Source organism: Myotis davidii, unplaced genomic scaffold, assembly GCF_000327345.1.
Source record: "Myotis davidii unplaced genomic scaffold, ASM32734v1 scaffold125, whole genome shotgun sequence".
Classification (NCBI taxonomy): Eukaryota; Metazoa; Chordata; class Mammalia; order Chiroptera; family Vespertilionidae; genus Myotis; species Myotis davidii.
Window position 1 is genome coordinate 6107015 of NW_006299390.1, and position 9567 is coordinate 6116581.

The following is a 9567-nucleotide window of genomic DNA, read 5'->3' on the forward strand; positions in this document are numbered from 1 at the left end:
GGGAGGGGGAGGTGGTCAATGGCGGGGCGGGGAGGAGAAGGAGACATGTAAAACTTTAGACAAAAAAAATAACATGTTTCCAAATGAAGAAAAAAAAAGGAACAATGAGTTGACCAGTGTTAGAAGGCAAGATTAACAATTATTAAGGAGCTACAATGTGATAAACACTATATGTATTATATTTTTATTTAATCATCTTAACAATGTAATTGCTAGAGCTATTATTCCCATTTTATAGAAGAAGAAACTGACATTGCTGCCTTGTTAAACTCAGTCAACTTTGTGTGATTAATACATTGTGGAGATTGAACTCAAACCCACATATGTTTGACACTAGATCATGTAAGGCTTTGCTCTGCTCTGCCCCTGTTCAGTGACAACTTGCTCAATTGATTCTTTGTGTTTTCTTCTGAAAGAGAAGGATGTTGGCCCATCTTAACAATCTGCAATATTCTACCAATCAGTAGATGTGTTCACCACACATCATAGTTTTTTTTAGTGGTCAGCATTCATGATTTCAAACTAACTGTGACTCAGTGATGCTTTAAACTTCATTTTAATTTAATTAATTAAAACAGATCTGCATACATTGAAAAGTATAAGTTGTGACAACAGCATAGAAATATTTTTTAAGTAACAATTCCTATCTGAAAATGAACCAAAGATACGTGGGGAAGGTGTGAACCACACATATGTGGCTGAAAGCTAACCTGGAGTCATCTTAAATGACTTTATTCGAAAGGGCTGCCTAAAGGCAGTCGGACCCCAACAGAGAGAGTCTGTGAAGATATGGACTCCTGAGACCCAAATCCCAGTGAAGTGCAGGAGAGAGATGCCTACCAATGAGTGGGGAGGTGAGTAAATGGTCTGAAGAGCCCTCCAAGGAACTGAAACCCCCTGGCAGGGAAAAAGAGAAGGGTCAGCTGTGACACCTGCCAACCCAGAGAGCAGTGATGGCAGCTCAGAAATATAAGCCTTGCAGCAGCGTTCCTGTGCCCTCACCTCTCCTCCCTTCACCCTCTTGAACCCTAGAACCGTCAGAAACAGTGCAAGTTAACAATTGTGAAGAGGTAGAAAGACAAGTTGGGAAAGTAGAAGAGTATCTATCCAAGCCATACTTTATACTGCAAGCCTGCCTTCTGTTGCATAGCTGATTAGCTGAGTGCAGAAGCTTTAATTTTGAATGAAGCTTGAAGTTTTTATTATTGCTTTAGCTACACCTATCAGTTTCAGAAGTGAATAGTTTTAAGTGACAAGAGTACCAGGAGAATTTATTATTTAAGAGAGCTTTAGGGACCAACCACAATGTTATCTAGGGGAAGGAAAAGAATTACCCTATAGAGCATATTATAAGGAACGCTATGAGGAAAAAAAAGTTACTTAATGATTTAATTTTGTCAATTGGTTTCCTTCACAGTATCATATGTCTATATATAATGTACTAAAAATATACATTTATCTATATATGTGCATGTATCAATGGAACACATTTTTCAGTTTTCTTGATTTTTAAAAATTTCTTATGTGGTTATTCTCTCAATTTTATTTCTATATATTCTTTCTAAATTCTATAGTGATAAGAAGATAAGGGTAAAATGCTTATATGTAAGATTCTAAATGTGTTTTTCATAATTGATAAAGTCATATTTTATCTAAACCCCATATGTCATGTGATATGTTTGACACTCTATCATACTTGCATGTGACTGTTTATAAAACACAAATCAACTCAAATCAACAGGACCAGAATTAGATTTGAAAAAATGTATCCAATAATATGTGTAGGATGAGGCAGAATGAATTCTAATTGAGTTCACAGAGGATTTGAAATTAGATATAAATCTGTAATATATTAATTTAGATATGAATTAATATTAGATTTGCATTCACAAAAAGGTATTATGTTTACCTTTGATTACCGCTTAGACAGAACTTTAGGACAGATATCCTAGCTTTACTCTCTTTTCCTCCCCTACCACCTAAATGTCCTTGAAAAATCTGTCCATCTTGATTATCAGCATTCACTGTTTTTGAGGAATGTAGAAGACATAAGATTTACAGTTTAGTGGGAGATAGAATGCAATTAAGAAATATTTTTATAAGTGCAGAAAAATTTTTATTTTTAAAGGGGTAACACTTTTAATATCTTAAAAAGTGATTTGTCAAATATTGAGTTTTAGATATTAAGTCTATCAAAGATTAAAAAGCACAAGAGAGTTTCTTATAAATAAGTGTTCCACATTTAGCTTAAAGAACTCATTGAGGACATAGTATTCTATCAGTATGTGGGCATTAAGGAAATGTTATTTGAAATAGATAATAAAAATTACCATATTTTAGGTCTTGTGATTTAGAATTTAGTATTGGTCATAACATGCACCCTAAAGCCACCGTGTATGTGTATATATATATATATATGTGTGTGTGTGTGTGTGTGTGTGTACACACACACACACACACGTAAATAGTAAATATTTTAGTAAACAAAAGCCATTAATGGCCTATAATGATCTCATTCTCACTAGTATAATGTAGGATGAATATACAAAATATTTATGTATATTATTTCATTATTAACAAATGACTGAAAAAATAAAGCCCTCAAGAATATTATAATAAATAGTTATTGATACTCAGCATTACTCTGAAAATTTGCTTAAAAATACTGGTTTTAATTCCATGCATCATTAGACACCCCTAATCTCCTACCGGAGCTGTTGTACTCCACTATCTCCTTTTTCTTCAGATTGGCCATGATCCCAGATAAGATACTCACCTTCTCAGACCCTGTTTCAGTCAGGAATGACCATGTAACAAAAGTTTAGGCAATGTGATAAAGGCATGGATCTGCTAGAGACTTCTGGGAATATTTTTGTTTATCTAATACAGACACTCTTTTTGTACCTTTCTGTTTTCCTAGCCTCTAGCACAACGGAAAAGGGAGATGCATCTTGCCTCTGTGATTCAGCAAGCATGAAGATAAAACTTCACTGTGATCATGATGGAGCCAAAGGACAGACAGGACCTAGACTCCCTTCCTTCACACTTCTTCTTACGTGAGGAAAATCAAATGCTGTTGGGAGTTTAAGCGACAGAGATGGGCTTCTACTTCATGTAACTAAGTATGTCACAATTCACACAATATGAATAAAATTGATAAAAGTATTCATGTTCAAGGCTTAATCTGAGAGACTCATGATACCTAACACAATCAAATCTCCAAAAAATTATAGTTCTTTAATTCATTGTGGTTTTGAATTGATCTTTCACAGTCTTTTAGTTACCAAACTATTAAATACATTTCAACTTTCAAATCTGCAGATGAATCCTGTTAATTTCTTGGTGTGAGTATGTTTGTCTGTGTGTATGTGCATATGTGTGTGTATATGTACCTATATTTCCTGGGGTACTCAATGCTAGTTATCTTCAACCCATTACTTAAATCTCTTCATCCAAGTTCCACTTCCTTAGGCAATAGATCCTAATATATCCCATTAAATATATCCTAAGTATATAATATATCACATATAAATTATATAATCTGTACTAATAAAAGTAATATGCTCATTAGACCAGGAGACCTTCTGGATGTCCTTCCAAACAAAGCCATGGTGATGGGGATGAGGCAGAGGCAGTTAGGGGCAACAGGCCAGCAGGGGAGGGCAGTTGGGGGTGAGCAGGCCAGCGAGGGGGGGCGCAGTTGGGGGTGAGTCCTTTATACATTTTGAGTTTATTTTTGTGTATGGTGTAAGTTGGTGATCTAGGGGGGCAAGCAGGCTAGCGTTGGGGGCTAACAGGCCAGCAGGGGGGTAGTTAGGGGTGATCATACCAGAAGGAGGGTCAGTTGGGGGCAATCAGGATGACAGGCAGAGTGGTTAGGGGTGGTCAGGCAAGCAGGCAGGTGAGTGGTTAGGAGCCAGTGGTCCCAGATTGCAAGAGGGATGTCCAACCAGCAGTCAGACATCTCCTGAGGGGTCCCAGATTGGAGAGGGTGCAAGCCAGGCTGAGGGACACCCTTCCCCTGTGCACGAATTTTGTGCATCGGGCCACTAGTAATTATATAAGAGATCCTAAAACATTTTCCTACACTAGATCCTTAAAGCTTGAATATAGAAAATATGAAGAAAGTCTGGAACTTCCTTGTATGGTGGTGTGGAAGTCTCCAGAAGATTCAGGGAGATGGGAATGTTAGAATAAATTTACCACGTAAGACTTGAGCATCCATCTCCTTTGATAGACTTCATTGTCATTGCCAGATCATCAAATTGTGAGATTTGTGTGAGTGCTTCAATAAATTTTCCTATATCCAGCCTTATGTTCCACCCCTTGTGGAATAACTGAATCTCTACTTGCACATTTGCTTCCCAGGTTTCTGCTACTACTTCCTATTCAATGTATCAATTTCTTTAATGCATAAATTAAGATCCCTGTGTGGGCCCAGAAGACACTCTTATAAGAAATGCTCTGCTGAGTGGGCGCCAACATCTCTCAGAAGCTTGGCTGGTGGTGGCTGCATTTCACAAGCTGTGGTTTATGGTGTCAATTGTTGCTATCAAACTGGACTCTTTAATATTGATGTGAATGAGGCTAGGGCATAGCACTTAATCACTAGAGGTAAGATAGATATAATTGCCAGCTTTCCATCAAGTTGCCTTGACCTTCAGATATTTGTGATAATAGCTAATAGGTCATGTTGTTCTTAGACATGAGATAGATAGGCAAAGGGAGAGAAATGAAAAAAAAAGATGATAGGTGGAAGGCTCACATCAGCTCTTATAATGGGAAGTTGTTGGCTCCTCACCCAACTTCCAGATCCAAGTCACTTCTCAAATTCAGAACTCATTGATTGAAGCACATGGTTCTTTTGAGAAAGAAGCCTGCAGTGCCACATGCAATTTATACACTAAATTTCCCGCACTTTCCTAAAGAAAATGGAACCATTTCCAGGGTAATTCAACATGGAGGAATTGGAAAATCCAGACATTTCTAGGACTGTTAGAAGGTCTGGGCTGACACTGATGCCATGGAATCTGAAACACTACCATGGTTCTAGTTAAATGGGAGCTTATGGAGTTTAACAGTATTTACAAGTATCTTTGGACCTGACCTGTGGTTATTTCTTTGGTCCTCATGTGCATGATTAAGAGAGAAAATACTCAGCAGCCGGGAGAATCTGTACATGTGTCCTGTGGAATCAGAGCCAGTAGGACATCACTCAAGTGGAAGCCCTGAAAACCACACTCCTTCCCTGAGGAAAATTTTAAATCAGAAGTAAAAGTAGGTTTACAGCTGTGAGTATGGGGAACACAGTTTATTCTTGTATTATTATTATTTATTGTATTATTTTCCATAGGAACAATTGTAAACCTACTTGGCCCCATCCTGTATTATAGAAAGAACTGCTGAGATTAATACCACTGTCAAACACTTAAAGGAGGGGTGATGGTTTAAATATTTCCATGCAATTCACTTATATTTACTAGTATCCTGCAAAAATGAAATGAATCTTGGTAGGTGTATATATTACTACAAGTTTACCAAATGGCAGTCCCAATCACAGCTGCAGTATTACACTATCTGCCACAGAAAATGCTATTAGTGCTACCACTTGGTTACATGACAGTAGATTAACACAGGTGACACATCCATCTTATATAAAAACTGCTGTTTGAAATTTTAACCCTGCTATTTTGGCTTCTGTAAACGCTTGCTTGCTTAAATAATTAGGAAAATAAGACTACTCCCATTCCAGAGAGGCCATAAACTATGCCCCAGACAGAGTTGTCAGTGCTGGCACCAGGCCAGGCCTTGAGATATGGTCTCATGGCCCCTTCCCAGCACACAGGCCTTCGTTCTCAGAAGGCCCAGAAGTCTCATTCCAAATTTGGGAGACAAAGGACTGGAAAAAGTATAAATAGAGAAAGTTTTTTCTATGTTGGGGAGGGGGGGCACAGAATTTGAAAGACACATTTTTCTCTGGGCCTGCGCAGAATTATAATGTAACTCCCTTTCTCTAAGCGTGGCTTGGTTTTTCTCTGGTCTTCTGTAACATAGGCTTTGGTGCTTCTTATAGGACTGTTGATCTTTCAGAAAATATAAATTTTTCCAATTCTCGTGATTAAAAGGGATCATTTGTTTTTTATTCATATGGTAAGAACAGAAGTTCACATATACTCTCTGCCTCAGGGAATTGCTGTCTCTCTGTCACAGTTGAACATTCAAGTATCTTGATCATCTTGAAGGACAGAACACTGGACAGTGATGACATGATGATCTGACTTGTGAGCAGGAAGCAGAAAATACACTACGTATCCTAGTAAGACACATGGGTCAGAGGATGGGAGATAAACTTCATGAAACTGAGGGCTCACCCTTAGTTTCTGAGTCTCCCTGCCAAGAAAGCCATTCAGACCCATGGATACAGACAATGGTCTGGTGAAGGCATGGGGTTGGGGCAGGGACGGAGTGGAGGGAGTCAATGGGGAAAACAAAGGGACATATGTAATACTTTCAACAAGATAAATTTAAGAGAAAATGAAAGAGAAATTGGGATGCTTCACTGGGCTGGAAAAAGTTTAGATAATCAGAAAGCAGGTCTAATTAAGCAAGTTTATTCCATATCTATAAAAGCCTAAGTTGACTCACACATGCGTGATACATATAAAGCTCTCGCCGGTGCCAATTGCACACATGTTTTCAATCTGTTATTGTCAATTGTGAATTTGGTTGACACTTCTATTATAGATAAAGGGCGAATAGCGATTATTAAAATATTTCTTCTAATTAATTTCAATATGCATGAACTCGTGCACTGGGCCACTAGTTTAAACAATAAAATGAAGAAATTTCCTAGGTGGTGTGGTACAAGAAAGGATAGAATCTCATATGTCTTGTAATCTTATTTCACTGAGGGTATAACTTTAACTGATTTCAGAGAAATCAAGTAAAATAATTTAAATATATATATAAAATATTTCTTCTAATTAATTTCAATATGCATGAACTCGTGCACTGGGCCACTAGTTTAAACAATAAAATGAAGAAATTTCCTAGGTGGTGTGGTACAAGAAAGGATAGAATCTCATATGTCTTGTAATCTTATTTCACTGAGGGTATAACTTTAACTGATTTCAGAGAAATCAAGTAAAATAATTTAAATATATATATATGACAAGTGCCCTTAACCTTGACCAAATCAAACTGGGGACACTTCAGTCTTCAGGCTGACGCTCTACCCACTGAGCCAAACTGGTTAGGGCAAAATTTTTCTTAATAAAAATTATTTTAGGAAGAGTTTACCTTAAGAGTAATATCATTTCTAAATACAGCATTCTGCTTTGTCTTTGTATCCCTCAATCCAGCTTTGTCATGACTACTTAGTTCTTAGAGCAGTGGTCTTTGGTAGTGTAATTTAGTCTAAAATGATTTAGTTATCTTCATTCTATAACTACATAAGTAGTGCTGCAAAATGGACAGTAATCCACGCCTCAGACTTCAGTGTGACCCTGTATCTTTCCATGCTTCTTGATGTACCAAAGCAGGTTTTAACCTGAACAGTTTGGGAGACTGACCTAGGAATGCTTTTTGAGAATTACTTGTAAGCAGGATATAAGATGGAGTGAGACCAATAAAGAGGTACTTTTTAATAGTTTAAGGGTGAGGTGAAAGTGTCTAAACCATTGGAAAAGATATAGTATTAAAGAAAGTTTTGTTAGAAGAATAATCAGAAAACACTGAATGTTTTAATGTGGGTGTTAAGAATACAGAAGACGAAGGTGATATAATTAGAACCTAATATGTGATAACAATGGTACCAGTGGTAAGAGGAGAACCTGTATTGAATGAGCGTAGAAAGGTGGAGTAATATAAAGTAGTTTAGACACTTTGTTATCGATGCTTTCATCTGCTCTCTCTAGGTTTTCCTTATGTTCTGCAATGGCAATAGACAAGACAATGAATGTAATGTGGGTATCTTCAGGTCACTTTTATTTGCCACCATAGTCGTAGTAGAAATTGCAGGCATACATACTACTCAGGTGTGCTGAGTTTCTAGGTTGCATACATTCCTTTCTAACCATCACCTTAAACTTTCCTCATATCACCTCACTCTCTGACTTCTAACATTCTTTCAACTCCACAAAGGTGACAAAACAAACGCTCTCATCATCCTTATATCTTATATCTCATATGTATCTGAAATATCCTAGTGCCTCATTTACTAACACATGTGCTTCTTATAAACTGAGAGACCCAGTTATATGGTTCTAATAAAACAAATTTTTACCCTAGAACAGCACAGCAAAATATCATTGACTGTATAGAACTTTTTTCCATGGAATTCATCAGTTCCTTTCTTGTTTCATATGTTTTCCTAACTTTCTATCTCCCTATATGTGAAAGTTCGCCTCTGCTTATTTTCATTGCCTACTCTCCAGATCACTACATACTAAAGTCTGTTATAATATGTAACCAGTATTTATAATGTCAGCATTAAATTAGAGGAGAGAAGACAGAAATACAATTTTAAGTTCATTTGCATAATTATTGTAATCATTTGGGAAGATAGTGAACAGAAAAGGGGGAAGATAAGTGCTCAGAGCACAAGAAGAAAGGCAAGGATGGGACCTTGAAGAATTTTCAATGCCTATGTTTTGTGATTTTGAGGAGGAAGAGCCCATGTAGTAGAGAGAGCAGAAAGGAAAGAAATAAGAGAATTACCGGGATATTTTAAATGTCCTGGGTAGGATGGGTATTTAAAAAGGTGGTTATGGAATGCACATCATTGATACCTTCTGACAAAGTGGTTTCAGTGGGATTGGTGGGAGAAAACCATACTGGAAGTGGTAAAGGGGTGAATGGTTGGCAAACAATTAGAGGCATCCACTTGGTATGTTGTAAAAACTCATAGATCATCTGTAGAAACCTCACAGACCACATTAATCTACTCTGTTATCGCAGAGAATAACTTGAAACTCTTCATACAATAGTCAGGACACTGGGTTCTATTTTATTACAATCAATCTATTCTATAAGTTAAGGCGATCTATTTTAACCACTTTTACTTTCTTACCTAAACTTTTTCCCAATACCTAATTAAAGTGAAATTAGGAAGAAGTTTATGTCCCAGTGAAAGAAAAGACAATTACCATTTAATGGCCATTTTTTCATTAAACTTGTAAGTATATTTTTAGAAATTTGTAAGACTTTATATAAATATTAACTGATCAAAAATTCTTAATCAGATGGTGAGAGCAGATATTTTTATCTTAGAAAATATGCTCATTTCTAGGTTACTGTGAAAAATTCTCTCAAAAAAATTAAATGAGACATATTTCCTGCTTACAAGGATCTCATAATCAACTATGAATGTAAAGTCAAACTACTAAATATATACTATTACAGGAAGAATGAGTTTGTCACCATTTCCCACTTCATAGGTTTCTCTAATATCGTCATTCAGACTCTATTATATCCGCAGTAAATAGTCTGGGAATGTCTTACCTAAGAATTAAATCAGCCCTATGGTAAAAGATAAAGCAATTCTTTTTTTTTTTTTTTTTTTTTTTT

General features: G+C 36.6%; 1 long non-coding RNA gene across 6 annotated transcripts in view; it reads left to right on the forward strand.

Moving 5' to 3' along the window:
- LOC102764984 overlaps positions 1-3320 on the forward strand; it is an 18399-nt gene extending 15079 nt beyond the window's left edge. For all 6 annotated transcript variants that reach the window (XR_001515758.1, XR_001515756.1, XR_001515754.1 and 3 more), the window contains 2 exons: positions 743-854; positions 2921-3320. This is a non-coding gene — a long non-coding RNA (uncharacterized LOC102764984). The remainder of the gene's footprint in view (positions 1-742; positions 855-2920) is intronic.
- The last annotated feature ends 6247 nt before the right edge of the window (positions 3321-9567 follow it).